Source organism: Ovis canadensis, chromosome 1 (assembly GCF_042477335.2).
Source record: "Ovis canadensis isolate MfBH-ARS-UI-01 breed Bighorn chromosome 1, ARS-UI_OviCan_v2, whole genome shotgun sequence".
Taxonomy (NCBI): domain Eukaryota; kingdom Metazoa; phylum Chordata; class Mammalia; order Artiodactyla; family Bovidae; genus Ovis; species Ovis canadensis.
The window spans coordinates 64,670,684-64,685,388 of NC_091245.1; the positions used below are offsets into that span (position 1 = coordinate 64,670,684).

A 14,705-nucleotide genomic window follows, 5' to 3' on the forward strand; every position below is an offset into this window, starting at 1 on the left:
TTGACTCCGTTCTAATAAGGTGAATGAACCTAGAGCCTATGATACAGAGTGAAGTCAGAAAGACAAATATTCCCTGTATATGGAATCCAGAAAGACGGTACTGATGAAACTATCTGCAGGGTAGCAATACAGATGCAGACATAGAGAACAGACTTGTGGAGGCAGTGGAGGAAGAAGAAGGTGGAATAAACTGAGACAGTAGCATTGAAACATATACATTACCATGTGTGAAATTAGATAGCCAGTGGAAATTTGCTGTATAACACAGGGAGCTCAAATCTGGTGCTCTGTGAGAATCCAGAGGAGTGGGATGGGGTGGGAGGTGGGAGGGAGATTCAAAAGAGAAGGGATACAAATGTACCTATGACTGATTCGTGTTGATACACGGCAGAAACCAACACAATATTGTAAAGCAATTATCTTTCAATTAAAAATAAATAAATTTTTAAACCTGGAAAGACAGACAAATACAGAGAATCACAGTTAAAACAGAAACCCAGGAGTTGAACCTTGACCCTGATGGCTCAGACAGTAGAGTCTGCCTGCAATGTGGGAGATCTAGGTTCGATCCCTGGGTCAGGAAGATCCCCTGGAGAAGGAAATGGCAACACACTCCAGTATTCCTGCCTGGGAAATCCCATGGATGGAGGAACCTGGCAGACTACAGTCCATGGGATCACAAAGAGTTGGACACAACTGAGTGACTTCACTTTCTTTTTTTCACTGAAGCCAGTACCAGTAAAAATACAAATCATAAATGATGATCTGACAGAGGCGCAGTGTGGCTAAGTTTAAGAGTTAAAAACTCTAAGGGGCCTTTGAGGAAACTCTACACTTTGCTGAATTTTTGCTCCAGGAGCCCCACCATGTTCTCAAACTGAGAATTGGAGAAAAATTCCTTCAGATTTTTCGTAAGAAGAGAAGGAAACAGAATCATTTTGAAACTGCCCAGAGCATTTCTGTTTTCCTTAATAAAAAGCTGTCCTCAAGGGAAACAACATTACCTAACTATCCAGCTTAGGTTTTACAGGATCGTAAGCAGCTTTCAAGGAGAAGGCAATAGCACCCCACTCCAGTACTCTTGCCTGGAAAATCCCGTGGATAGAGGAGCCTGGTAGGCTGCAGTCCATGGAGTCGCTAAGAGTCAGACATGACTGAGCGACTTCACTTTCACTTTTTACTTTCATGCATTGGAGAAGGAAATGGCAACCCACTCCAGTGTTCTTGCTTGGAGAATTACAGGGATGGAGGAGCCTAGTGGGCTGCCGTCTATGGGGTCGCACAGAGTCGAACATGACTGAAGCGACTTAGCAGCAGCAGCAGCAGCAGCAAGCAACTTTCAGGAAGAGAGATATTTAACACCAATCTCCCATATACCACCATGAAGGGAGAAGAAAATACCCAAATTCAACCCCAACTAGCCTTCCATATAGAGGAAGAGAAGTACCAATTCCAGAGCCATTTCGTTGTTTCTGTCTTATCAAAGGAAGAAAATCTATAAAACATGTGTGAAGGTCACAGCTCAGAGAATAAGCACACTACAAGAGTGAAACCTAATATAAGACTATAAAGTGTTTTCCCTTCCCTACACCTTACCATCACATTAATAAGGCTGCAGTATAATAACAGAAGGTTAGAGATAAAAGAATTGGAAATCTCAAAACCAATAAAGAAAGAGTTACTGCTGCTGCTGCTACTAAGTCGCTTCAGTCGTGTCTGACTCTGTGCGACCCCATAGACAGCAGCCCACCAGGCTCCCCCGTCCCCGGGATTCTCCAGGCAAGAACACTAGAGTGGGTTGCCATCTCCTTCTCCAATGCATGAAAGCGAAAAGTGAAAGTGAAGTCACTCAGTCGTGTCTGACTCCCAGCGACCCCATGGACTGCAGCCCACCAGGCTCCTCCATCCATGGGACTTCCCAGGCAAGAGTGCTGGAGTGGGGTGCCATCTACTCACAAACGTAACAGCTATGGAAAGTCACTAATTAAAAACTAGGTAAAGAGCTGCAGGAAGTCCAAAACATTCTAGAAGAGAAAACTAGGCACTAGAGGAAATTTTTGTCTCTGACACCTAAAGCTACACCCTTAGTAAGCACACCCCACTAGTCAGATAGCACAAAACCTTTAGATGAAAGGCCTATTTACCTCAGTTCCTTCCACCCAACACATAATCTGTGATTTTCAACCAAAAATTACAAGGCATGATAAAGGCAAAAAGCACAGTCTAAAATCAACAAAAATAAACAAACAAAACATTAGACCCAGATTTAAATATAGTGGAAACTTTAGAATCATCAGATCAAGAATTTAAAGCAACTATGATTAATCTCCTAGGGCTCTAATACAAAAAGTATACAACACACAAGAAGATGTAAGCAGAGACATGTAAACCCTAAAAAAGAATCAAAATTAAATGCTAAAATCAAAAACCCCATAACAGAAATAAAGAATGCCTTTGATGGACTGATCAATAGACTGGACATGGCCAATAAAAGAATCAGTAAGTTTGAAGATGTGTCAATAGAAAGTACCCAAATTGAAAAGCAAAGAGGAAAAATGGAATAGAATATCCAACAACTATGTGACAAATATAAAAAGTGCAACATACGTTCAACGGGAGGAGCAAGAGAAAGAGAAAAGAAGAAAAGAAATGATGAATAATGGCTGACAATTTTAATTAATTTTGACAATCCAAAATTAATGACAAATATCAACCACAGATTAAGGAAACTCAGTGAACACCAAGAGTGACAAATTCCAAAAAATCTACACCTAGGCATATCATTATGCCTCATTAGACTCATCAGAAAAGACCCTGATGCTGGGAAAGATTGAAGGCAGGAGAAGGCGGCGGCAAGAGAGAATGAGATAGTTGGATGGCATCACCAACTGAATGGACATGAGTTTGAGCTCCAGGAGATGGTGAAGGACAGGGAAGCCTGGCATGCTGCAGTCCATGGGGTCACAAAGAGTCAGACATGACTGAGCGACTGAACAACAGGCATATCATATTCAAACTAAAGAAAATAAAGACAAAAAAATCTTGAAACAAGCTGGAAATAAACAACATCTTACCTATAAAGTAATAGGATAAGAATTCTCTTCAGAAGCCCTGCAAGCAATAAGAGAGTAGAGTGATACATTTAAAAGTGTTGAAAGAGAAACCACCAACCCAGAATTCCCTGTCCAGCAAAATTATCTTTCAAAAACAAAGGATATTGTTTTGTATATGTATGTTAGAGATGTTCTAATTTTCTTCTTGTACAAGTAGCTGTCCAAAAATAAACTCAAAATGGATTAAAGACCTAAATGTAAAATTGGATAGTATAAAACTCTTAGATGAAAGCATAGGCAGAACACTCTTAGACATTAATTGAAGCAATTTTTTTTGGATCCATCTCCTAAAGCAAAAGAAAGCAAAAGCAAAAATAGACAAATGGGACCTAATTAAATTCAAAAGCTTTTGCACAGCAAAGGAAACCATGGACAAAACAACAAAAAAGACAACAACAAAAATGTACTGAATGGAAGAAGATATTTGCAAATGATATGACTGATAAGGGGTTAATAGTCAACAGATTTAAAGAGCTCACAAGTCAACACACACACACACAAAAAAAAACAATTCAATTAAAAAATAGGCAGAAGAACTGAATAGACATTTTTCCAAGGAGAAAATGCAGATGGCCAATAAATACATGGAAAGATGCTCAACATTGCTAATCAATCACAAAAATGCAAATCAAAACCACAATAAGACATCACCCCAAACTCATCAGCATGGCTATGATCAAAAAAAAAAAAACCCACAAATAAATGCTGGCAAGGATGTGGAGAAAGGAGAACACTCACACACTGTTGGTGGGAAAATAAATTGGAGCAGACATTGTGGAAAAAAACATGGAGGTTTCCCAAAAAACTAAAAACAGAGCCATCGTATGACACAGCAATTCTACTCCTGGGTATATATTAAAAAAAAACAAAAACACTTATTTTAAAAGATATATGCATCCTGATGTTCACATCAGTGTTATTTACATTTGCCAGAGTATGAAAGCAACCTAAGTGTTCATCAACGGGTGAATGAAGAAAGAGGTGGTGCATACATACATACACTCCATGGAATAAAACAAAGCCATAAAAGACAATGAAATTTTGCCATTTGCAGCAGCATGGATGGGCTTGGAGGGCATTATGTTAACATGAAATAAGTCAGACAAACAAAAACAAATACTGTATGATATTCATATGTGGAATCTCAAAAATACAACAAACTGGTGAATAAAACAAAAAAGAAGCAAACTCACAGACATAGAGAACAAATCAGTGGTTATTAGTGGGAGCGGGAAGGGGGTGAGGCAATATAGGAGTAGAGGGCTGAAAAGGGATTATTAAGACATTAAATAAAACATATATATAAAACTTTTGAAAATTGTAACGCATTATAGAATTTAAAGGCTCTTTCATTCCAAACAAAAAAATAAAAGTGAATACTTTATCAAACAAAAACAGAAGGAATTAGTCTCCAACAGACCTGTCTTACAATAAATGTTAAGTGAAATTTTGTGGTAGTCATCTTTAAGCTGAAGCAGGAAATGGCAACCCACTCCAGTACTCTTGCCTGGAGAATCCCATGGACGGAGGAGCCTGGTAGGCTGCAGTACATGGGGTCTCGAAGAGTCAGACACGACTGAGCGACTTCACTTTCACTTTTCACTTTCATACACTGGAGAAGGAAATGGCAACCCACTGAGTGTTCTTGCCTGGAGAATCCCAGGGATGGAGGAGCCTGGTGGGCTGCCATCTATGGGGTCGCACACAGTCAGACACGACTGAAGTGACTTAGCAGCAGCAACAGCAGCATCTTTTAAGACTGATCTTCAATGATTCTTGTCTCCCTCTCTTAAGTCCACAAATCTTCAAATCAAAAGAAACTGTACTCAAAAAACTGTACTTAAGAAATATACCCAAGAAGCCTCATGACCTCTGGACCTAATTTAGATGAGATTCTGTACTTCAAGTTGATTCTGTAGTGGGATGAGGTTAGGAGAGTCTTGTGAGAAGGGTGAGTCTATTTTGCATGCTGTTGTTCAATCGCTAAATCCTCTCTGACTCTTTGCGACCCCATGGACTGCAGCATGCCAGGCTCCTCTGTCCTCTGCTCTCTCCCAGAGTTTGCTCAAATTCATGTCCATTGATTCAGTGATGCTGTCTAACCATCTCATCCTCTGCTGCCTCCTTCTCCTTTTGCCTTCCATCTTTCCCAGCATCTAGGTCTTTTCCAGTGAGTCGGCTCCTCACATCAGGGGCCAAAGTATTGGGGCTTCAGTTTCAGCATCAGTCCTTCCAATGAATATCCAGGGTTGATTTCCTTTAGGATTGACTGGTTTGATCTCCTTGCAGTCCAAGGGACTCTCAAGCATCTTTTCCAACATCATAACTCAAATGCATCAATTCTTCAGTGCTCAGCTTTCTTTATGGTCCAACTCACAACTGGACATGACTACTGGAAAAACCATAGCTTTGACTGGACTGACCTTTGTCAGCAAAGTGACATCTCTGCTCTTTAATACGTTGTCTAAGTTTATCATAGTTTTCCTTCCAAAGAGTATGCATCTTTTAGTTTCATGACTGTAGTCACCATCCACAGTGATTTTGGAGCCCAAGAAAATAAAGTCTGTCATTGTTTCCAATTTTTCCCCCTTCTATTTGCCATGAAGTGATGGGACCAGATGCCATGATCTTAGTTTTTTGGATGTTGAGTTTCAAGCCAGATTTTTTTACTGTCCTCTTTTACCCTCATCAAGAGGCTCTTGAGTTCCTCTTCACTTTCTGATATTAGAGGGGTATCATTTGCATATCTGAGGTTGTTATTTCTCCTGGCAATCTTGATTCCAGCTTGTGCTTCATCCGGCCCAGTCAGTGTTTCTCATGATGTACTCTGCATATAAGTTAAATAAGCAGGGTGACAACATACAGCCTTGTCATACTCATTTTCCAATTTGGAACCAGTCATTTGTTTCATGTCCGGTTCTAACTGTTGCTTTTTGACCCACATACAGGCTTCATAGGACACAAGTAAAGTGGTCTGATATTCCTATCTCTTTAAGAATTTTCCACAGTTCATTGTGACCCACACACTCAAAGGCTTTGGGGTAATCATTGAAGCAGAAGTAGATGTTTTCCCGGAATTCCCTTGCTTTCTCTATGATCCAACAAATGCTGGCAATTCAACTTCTGGTCCTCTACCTCTTAGAAAACCAGCTTATACATCTGGACTTTCTCAGTTCACATACTGCTGAGGCCAAGCTTGCAGGATTTTGAGCATAACCTTGCTAGCATGTGAAATAAGTGTAACTGTATGGTTGTTTGAACATTCCTTGGCATTGCCCCTCTTTGGGACTGGAATGAAAACTGATCTTCTCCAGTCCTGTAGACACTGCTAAGTTTTCGAAATTTGCTGACATGTGTGGGGATACTAATAACTGGCAGCCAGAGGGTGGACTGAGGTACACAGCCTCCAGTATGACCTTCCTGATGTAGTCCCCTCCCACACTGAGGAGCGCTGTCTTGTGCAATCAATAGGATATTGTAGGAATGTTGTTATTTGACTTCTGAGACTAGGATACAAATAACATTGCAACTTCTACCTTGCTATCTCCTGGATTACTTGCTCTAGCATACATCAGCCTCCATGTTGTAACCATACTCAAGAAACTCTATCACAAGACTGATGTGACAAGAAGCTGATGCTGCCAACTTGTAAGCACCAACTTGACAGCTATGTGAATGAACCTACTTGGAGAGGAATCTCCCAGCCACAAACGTTTAGATGACTGTGGCCCCTGTTGACATCTTGGTTGCAATCTTATGACAGACCTCAAGCCAGAATCATTCAACTAAGCTGCTTTTGCATTCCTGATCCACAGAGCTAAGAGATTTATTTATTTAAAACTATTTTATTGTTGTTTTATCCACTAAGTTATGGAGTAATTCATTTTATGGCAATACATAAGTAAATCAGATTTCAATAAAAATTCTAGATTTAACAAGCACATCATCCAAATTAGATGAAACAAAAGTTCATTAAAAACTAATCTAATTTTGAAAAAGTAAAATGGAAGAATCTCTGTCCTAGATATTAAAACAATTCGCAAAGTTATGGTAATAAATGTAGCATTGAAATTGCACAGAAACAAATAAACAGGGACTTTGCTGGTGGTCCAGGGGTGAAGAATTCCCCTGTCCACATAGGGGACACAGGTTTGATTCCTTATCTGGAAAAATTCCACATTCTGTGGGGCAACTAAGCCCATGTTCCACAACTACTGAACCTGTGCTCCAGAGCCTGTGTGCCACAATTACTGAAGCCCACATGCCATAGAGCCCATGGTATTCAACAAGGAAAGCCACCACAGTGAGAAGCCCACACCCCGCAACTAGAGTAGCCCCCGCTCACTGCAGCTGAGAACGCCTGCATGCTGTACTGAAGATCCAGAGCAGCCAAAAACAAATAAATATTTTTAAATTAAAAAAATACATAATGTAACAAAATGGAAAGTTCAGAACTGGAAATTGAGATCTGATAAAGGTAGTGCCATAAATCAATAGAGAAAAAATTGAGTGCATTCCAGATAGTGTTAGGGAAAATAGCTCAATACATTCAGAAGAATAAAGAAAAAATTCCCTGATTTATGCCATACATATGGAGCATGCAGTAGGCACAGAGGAATCAAATCTGGAATAAAGTCTCAAATGTAAAAGGCAAATTTTTAAAGCTAATAGAAGAAAATAAAAGGCAATATCTGAATAATTTATAGGGTTAAAAAGACATTTTAAGCAAGACCTAAAAGCACCAAACTGTTTTTTAAAATGGGATTATATACATAAAAACAGGGAACTTCTGCTCACAAAAGATGTCATAAGCAAAACTGACAGCTGACAGATCAAAAAAGACATTTTCAATGTTTAAAACATGCTAAGGAATTAATATATGATATTTTATAAGCTGCAAATGATAAGAAAAAAACAGGAAACCTCAACAAACAGCCAATGTATATAAGTAGGCAATGGCAAAACCAATACAATATTGTAAAGTAAAAAAAAAAAAAATAGTAATAAAATTAAATTAAAAGGAAGCCCAGTGGCAAATAAGTATATAAATCTGAGAAACATACTAGAATCAGAGAAATGCCAGCTGGAACACTGATATACACCTTAACATTCATCAAATTAATAAAAATCAGACAACAGCAATTGTAGGTAAGAAACTAGAGAAATAAGATTTATCATTTTCTAATAGCAGGAGTAAAACTGAAGCAGTATTATGGGGAAAATATCTGATGGAATTTAATAAATTCAATACATAACTTATCTCATGTTCCAACAATCACATACCCTGTATAAACATTAAAGAAACCAGCATACAAACCAAAAAGCAACCCAAGATATTTATCATAGTGCTATTTTATAGTTGCAGAAAGTTGAGAAAGTTACTTTAGGTGCTTATCTCTGAGGGAATGGATAAGTAAATGCAAATGGTTTACTGGGAAATCTGAAGTATTATATATTACCAATATACTATATTACACTTAAAAACAATACAGAAGATGTATATATACAGCAACAAAATAGATCTTATACAGTGTTGAGTGAAAAAAAGTTGAAACAAAGCAATAGCTACCTATTATATAAAACAATATCATTTATATAAATTAATACATAGATACACACACAAAATAATACTTTATTATACCAAGACATATAACAAATATATTAAGTAAAAAGAGGGGCAGGAGAAATGGAACAGAGTTGTAGATAATGAAAATAAAAATAAATAAAATGATACAGTAGGGGAACTCATGGATAAAGTATCATCAACTGAGAAGAATTATTAATCAGATCGCATGTACACCCGTGGTGGATTCATGTCAATGTATGGCAAAACCAATACAGTATTGTAAAGTAAAATAAAGTAAAAATTAAAAATTAAAATAAAGAATTATTAATCAAATTTTACATCTGTTTCAAATGAAATGAACAAACTAGTCATAATAAAACACTAGAATAATAAAGTAAAACTAATAATAATAAAAAATAAACACTTATCAATGCAATTCATCATATTAACAAATTAAAGGAGAAAAATACTAAGTATCTCAACAAATGCAGAAAATATATTTTATATATTCAACTATTAATACTTATTCATAATTTTTAAAAGCAAAAATTTGGAGAACTGGGATGTAAAAGAAACTTTACCAAGTATCTGGGCAATTCTATACCAAGCATCATAATTTATAGAAAACATTGGAAGTATTCAGATTAAAGTCAGGAATGCAACAAGATACCTGCTAGCATCACTCCTAGTCCATATTATACTGGAGGCCCTAACCAACACAAAAAGACAAGATAATGAATAAGTGTATTTTAATGTGACAAAAGTATCATTATTTGAAAATAATAATTATTTTCATAGGAAGATACAACCAAAACTATAGGAACATGAGCACTCAATGTATAAAATTCAATAATTACACTTTGCCAACAAAGACCCATCTTAGTCAAAGATATGGTTTTTCCAGTAGTCATGTATGGATATGAGAGTTGGACCATAAAGAAGGCTGAGCACTGAAGAACTGATGCTTTTGAACAGTGGTGTTGGAGAATACTCTTGAGAGTTCCTTGGACAGCAAGGAGATCAAACCAGTCAATCCTAAAAGAAATTAATCCTGAACATTCATTGGAAGGACTGACGCTAAAGCTGAAGCTCCAATACTTTGGCCACCTGATGCGTAGAGCCAACTCATTTGAAAAGACCCTGACGCTGGGAAAGATTGAAGGCAGGAGGAGAAGGGGATGACAGAGGATGTGATGGTTGGATGGCATCACTGATTCAATGGACTTGAGTTCGAGCATACTCCAGGAGATGGTGAAGGATAGGGAAGCCTGGCGTGCTGCATTCCACGTAGTCACAAAGAGATATGCCATTAGAAACTTAACAACAACAAATTACTAATAATTATTAAAAAGCTGAATAAATGAAGAAATATATCACAATCATATATTAAAATAGTCAATGCTAAGATTTTAATTATTTGAATTTTAATTACAAAAAAATTAAGATAGTAAAAAAAACAATTTAAAGACACTGAAGGTTTATGACAAATTAAGAGGCAAGCAGATTCAATTCAAAAGAATTGGATTGAATTTCAGATTCGATTAAAAAGGGAAAAAAAAAAGAAAGAAAAAAATCAACACTTCAACAATTGTACCAGAATGGGCAAAGGATATGAATTGTCAATATATGGAGAAGAAAAATTAAAAGGCCAGTAACCTTAGGGAAAGAATCTCAATCTCAAAGTCAACCAAAGAAATGCAGATTTTAAAAATAAAAAGATACTATTTCTACCCAATAATATCCATCAAGTTTTCATGAAAAAAAAATGCAGACATTTATAGATAGATCTCTTAAAGAAACTTACATTTGTGTTCTAGAATACACAAAGACATTCACAACAGCATAATTTTTAAGAATGAAAGTGGAAGCAATCTAACTGTCCCCCTGTAGCAGACTAGACAAACAAAATATGATGTATTTGTGAGACAGGCCTATCTCACGACAGCAAAAAGGAAGTTCTTGGTTCACATACTGTTGAAGCCTAGCTTGGAGGATTTTGAGCATTACTTTGCTGGCATCTGAAATGAGCACAACTGTATGGTAGTTTGAACATTCATTTATTTAGTTGTCATACAGACAAATCCTGAATTCCAAGCAGCAACAAATGTTAAGTGAAAGTAAAGTCGCTCAGTCATGACTGACTCTTTGCAACCTCATGGACTGTAGCCTACCAGGCTCCTCCATCTATGGAATTTTCCAGGCAAGAGTACTGGAGTGGGTTGCCATTTCCTTCTCCAGGGGATCTTCGCGACCCAGGATTTGAACCCGGGTCTCCCACATTGCAGACAGATGCTTTACCATCTGAGCCACCAGGGAAGCTTAAGTCCCCCATTGTTGAAATGTCTGTTTTTTATAAATATTTATTTTTACAGCCCTGGGATTTCTTTGGAAGGAATGATGCTAAAGCTGAAACTCCAGTACTTTGGACACCTCATGCAAAGAGTTGACTCATTGGAAAAGACTTTGATGTTGGGAGGGATTTGGGGCAGGAGGAGAAGGGGACAACAGAGGATGAGATGGCTGGATGGCATCACTGACTCGATGGACGTGAATCTGAGTGAACCCCAGGAGTTGGTGATGGACAGGGAGGCCTGGTGTGCTGCGATTCATGGGGTCGCAGAGTCGGACACGACTGAGCGACTGAACTGAACTGAACTGATTTTTACAAATAATTATGATATGTTATTCTATGTCTTTTGGAGTTCTTAAGAATAGTTACTCGACCTCTTTAAACTCCATTTTTTGAAAGGGGTTAGTAATACTATTTATTCTGCAAGATTTTGTAATCAATTAAGATTACTTTGCCAACAAAGGTCCATCTAGTCAAGGCTATGGTTTTTCCAGTGGTCATGTATGGATGTGAGAGTTGGACTGTGAAGAAAGTTGAGTGCCGAAGAATTGATGCTTTTGAACTGTGGTGTTGGAGAATACTCTTGAGAGTCCCTTGGACTGCAAGGAGATACAACCAGTCCACCCTAAAGGAGATCAGTCCTGGGTATTCATTGGAAGGACTGATGATGAAGCTGAAATTCCCATACTTTGGCCACCTGATACAAAGAGCTGACTCATTTGGAAAGACCCTGATGCTGGGAAAGATTGAGGGCAGGAGGAGAAGGGGATGACAGAGGATAAGATGGTTGGATGGCATCACCGACTCAATGGACATGAGTTTGGGTAAACTCCGGGAGTTGGTGATGGACCAGGCGGCCTGGCATGCTGCAGTTCATGGGGTTGCAAAGAGTCGGACATGACTAAGCAGTTGAACTGAACTGAACTGAACTGGCATGTAGTTGGTGCTAAAAAATATCAGGAGTTGTTATTACCTTATTATTATATTTCATAAGTATTTTATTATTGGTAGAGTTCTTTGATAAAGAATCCAAAATCTCTTTAACCCTCTACAACACAAGAGAATTATATCCTCAGTAGTCAATATACAAGCATGGAGCATCCACATCTCAAATTCATAAGTATTCACAAAATATTATCCTTCATTAAATTTAAAATATGGGAATCTAACAGCTCAGTTGAACACTGGAATCATGCTCAATACTTGATGCTCTTAGCAATTAATATTCTGGGTTAGGCTGACATCTAGTGGACATCTGTGCATTCATGCATGCTAAGTCACTTAAATCATGTCTGACTTTGCAACCCTATGAACTGCAGCCTGCCAGACTCCTCTGTTCGTGGGATTCTCCAGGCAAGAATATGGAGTGAGTTGTCATGCACTCCTCCAAGGGATCTTCACAACCCAAGGATTGAACTTGTGTCTCCCGCACCACAGGTGAATTCTTGACCACTGAGCCACCGGGAAAGCCCTGTGGATATCTGTGGACATCTGTGGACATCTGTAGCCATCTAAAACATTTAAAACACATAGTTTTTAAAAAACCTAACAGCATTCCATTAAATAAAATACCAATATCTAACGTGAGTGAGTCACTCAGTTGTGTCAACTCTTTGCGACCCCATGGATTATAGCCTGCCAGGCTCCTCTGTTCATGGAATTCTCCAAGCAAGAATACTGGAGTGGGTTGCCATTTCCTTCTCCTGGGGATCTTCCTGACAATGTAAATGTTTAAAATGAAAAAGGAAAATCAACTTAGGTACTGTCTGTCAGGAACTAATCTAAATGCTTCCCCAAACATCTCATTCATTTGTTCAAAATGAGTATTTATTATTAATATGTGCTAGACACTTATTATAAAGACTTTTTTATACCAATAGCTTATTTTATTTTACTTTTTAAAAACTTTTTATTTGTATTGGTGGATAGCCAGTTAACAATGTTGTTAACAATATTGTTAAGATAATAGATGTGAAACATTTTAGGTTTCTAGCTTCAATTCTATGGTTTTTCCAGTAGTCATGTATGGATGTGAGTTGGACTATAAAAAAAAGCTTGGCGCCATAGAATTGATGCTTTTGAACTGTGGTGTTGGAGAAGACTCTTGAGAGTCCCTTGGACTGCAAGGAGACCAAACTAGTCAATCCTAAAGGAAAGCAGTCCTGAACATTCATTGGAAGCCCTGATGATGAAGCTGAAGCTCCAATACTTTGGCCACCTGATGCGAAGAACTGACTCATTAGAAAAGACCCTGATGCTGGAAAGATTGAAGGCAGGAGGGGAAGGGGACAACAGAGGATGAGATAGTTGGATGGCCTCACCGTCTGATTTTGAGCACTTTCCGGGAGTTTGTGATGGACAGGAAAGCCTGGCATGCTGCAGTCCATGGGGTCCCAAAGAGTTGGACACAACTGAGCGACTGAACTGAACTGAGCTTCAATTCTATTAATCTGACTGACTAGATAAACCAGGAAAAATCATGCAGTATCTGCAGGATGGGTTACAGATTTTGTTCTTTATTCTAAGAATACTGCTGCTGCTGCTAAGTCGCATCAGTCATGTCCTACTCTGTGCAATCCCATAGAAGGCAGCCCAACAGGCTCCTCTGTCCCTGGGATTCTCCAGGCAAGAACACTGGAGTGGGTTGCCATTTCCTTCTCCAATGCATGAAACAGAAACCACTAAAGGCTTGCAATCAAGTGAGTGACTTTTTAAAAATTATTTATTTTATTTTTATTTTTGGCTGTCCTGGGTCTTTGCTGCTGCACATTGGTTTTCTCCAGTTTCAGCAAGCGGGGGCTACTCTTCGTGGTGCACGGGCTTCTCATTGCAGTGGCTGCCCCTGTTGCACAGCGCAGACTCTAGGCACACGGGCTTCAGTAGCTGCAGCACGCAGGCTCAGTAGTTGCGGGATGTGGGCTCTAGGGCACGCACTCTTCAGGAGTTGCGGTACAAGGGCCCAGTTGCTCTGCGGCATGTGGAATCTTCCCAAACGAGGGGTTGAACCTGTGTCCCCTGCACTGGTTGGTGAATTCTTAATCACTGTACCACCGAGGAGGTCCAAGTGAGTAACATCATTAGAACCTGAATTTTATGATATTTATGAGACAACTGGGAAGTTGCCAACTGAGCACGCATTTGCCAAGATTAAGGAATTATTAATTTTGTTTTAGATATGATAATGGTATTGTGGTTACATTTAACAAAAAAAAAAAAGAGTTCTTATCTTTTTGAAGAACTACATGCTTAAATACTACTGGAAGAAATGAAAATAAAACTGAAAGTCATCTGTGTATATATAGATGTATATCAGTGGAAGCAATCACTATGGCATTAAGTGAGAAGAATAGAAGAATAAAGATGATGTCTTGAGGAACTTCATCTCTATTAAAGATAAAGCGATGAGGATGAGTAAGGAAACCAAAGAGTATCTACTTGAGAAGGAAAATCAGAGGAGTGTTATGTCATGGAAACCAAATGAAGAGAAGTTTCAAGAAGGCAACAATGTACATAAAGTACTTTGTGTCCAACTCTTCTTGACCCTATGCACCATAGCCCACCAGGCTCCTCTGTTCATAGGATTCTCAAGGCAAGAATACTGGAGTGGGTTGCCATTTCTTTCTCCAGGGGACCAAACCCACATTTCTTAAGTCTCCTACATTGGCAGGCGGCTTCT

The 14,705-nt window shown here is 38.6% G+C and overlaps 1 long non-coding RNA gene across 5 annotated transcripts in view; it reads right to left on the reverse strand.

Moving 5' to 3' along the window:
* LOC138443747 (uncharacterized) overlaps positions 1-14,705 on the reverse strand; it is a 93,961-nt gene that overhangs the window by 55,941 nt on the left and 23,315 nt on the right. For 2 of the 5 annotated variants that reach the window (XR_011258293.1, XR_011258294.1), the window contains exon 3: positions 3,075-3,111. The exons of the other annotated variants lie outside the window; for them this stretch is intronic. This is a non-coding gene — a long non-coding RNA (uncharacterized lncRNA). The remainder of the gene's footprint in view (positions 1-3,074; positions 3,112-14,705) is intronic. 5 annotated transcript variants of the gene reach the window in all.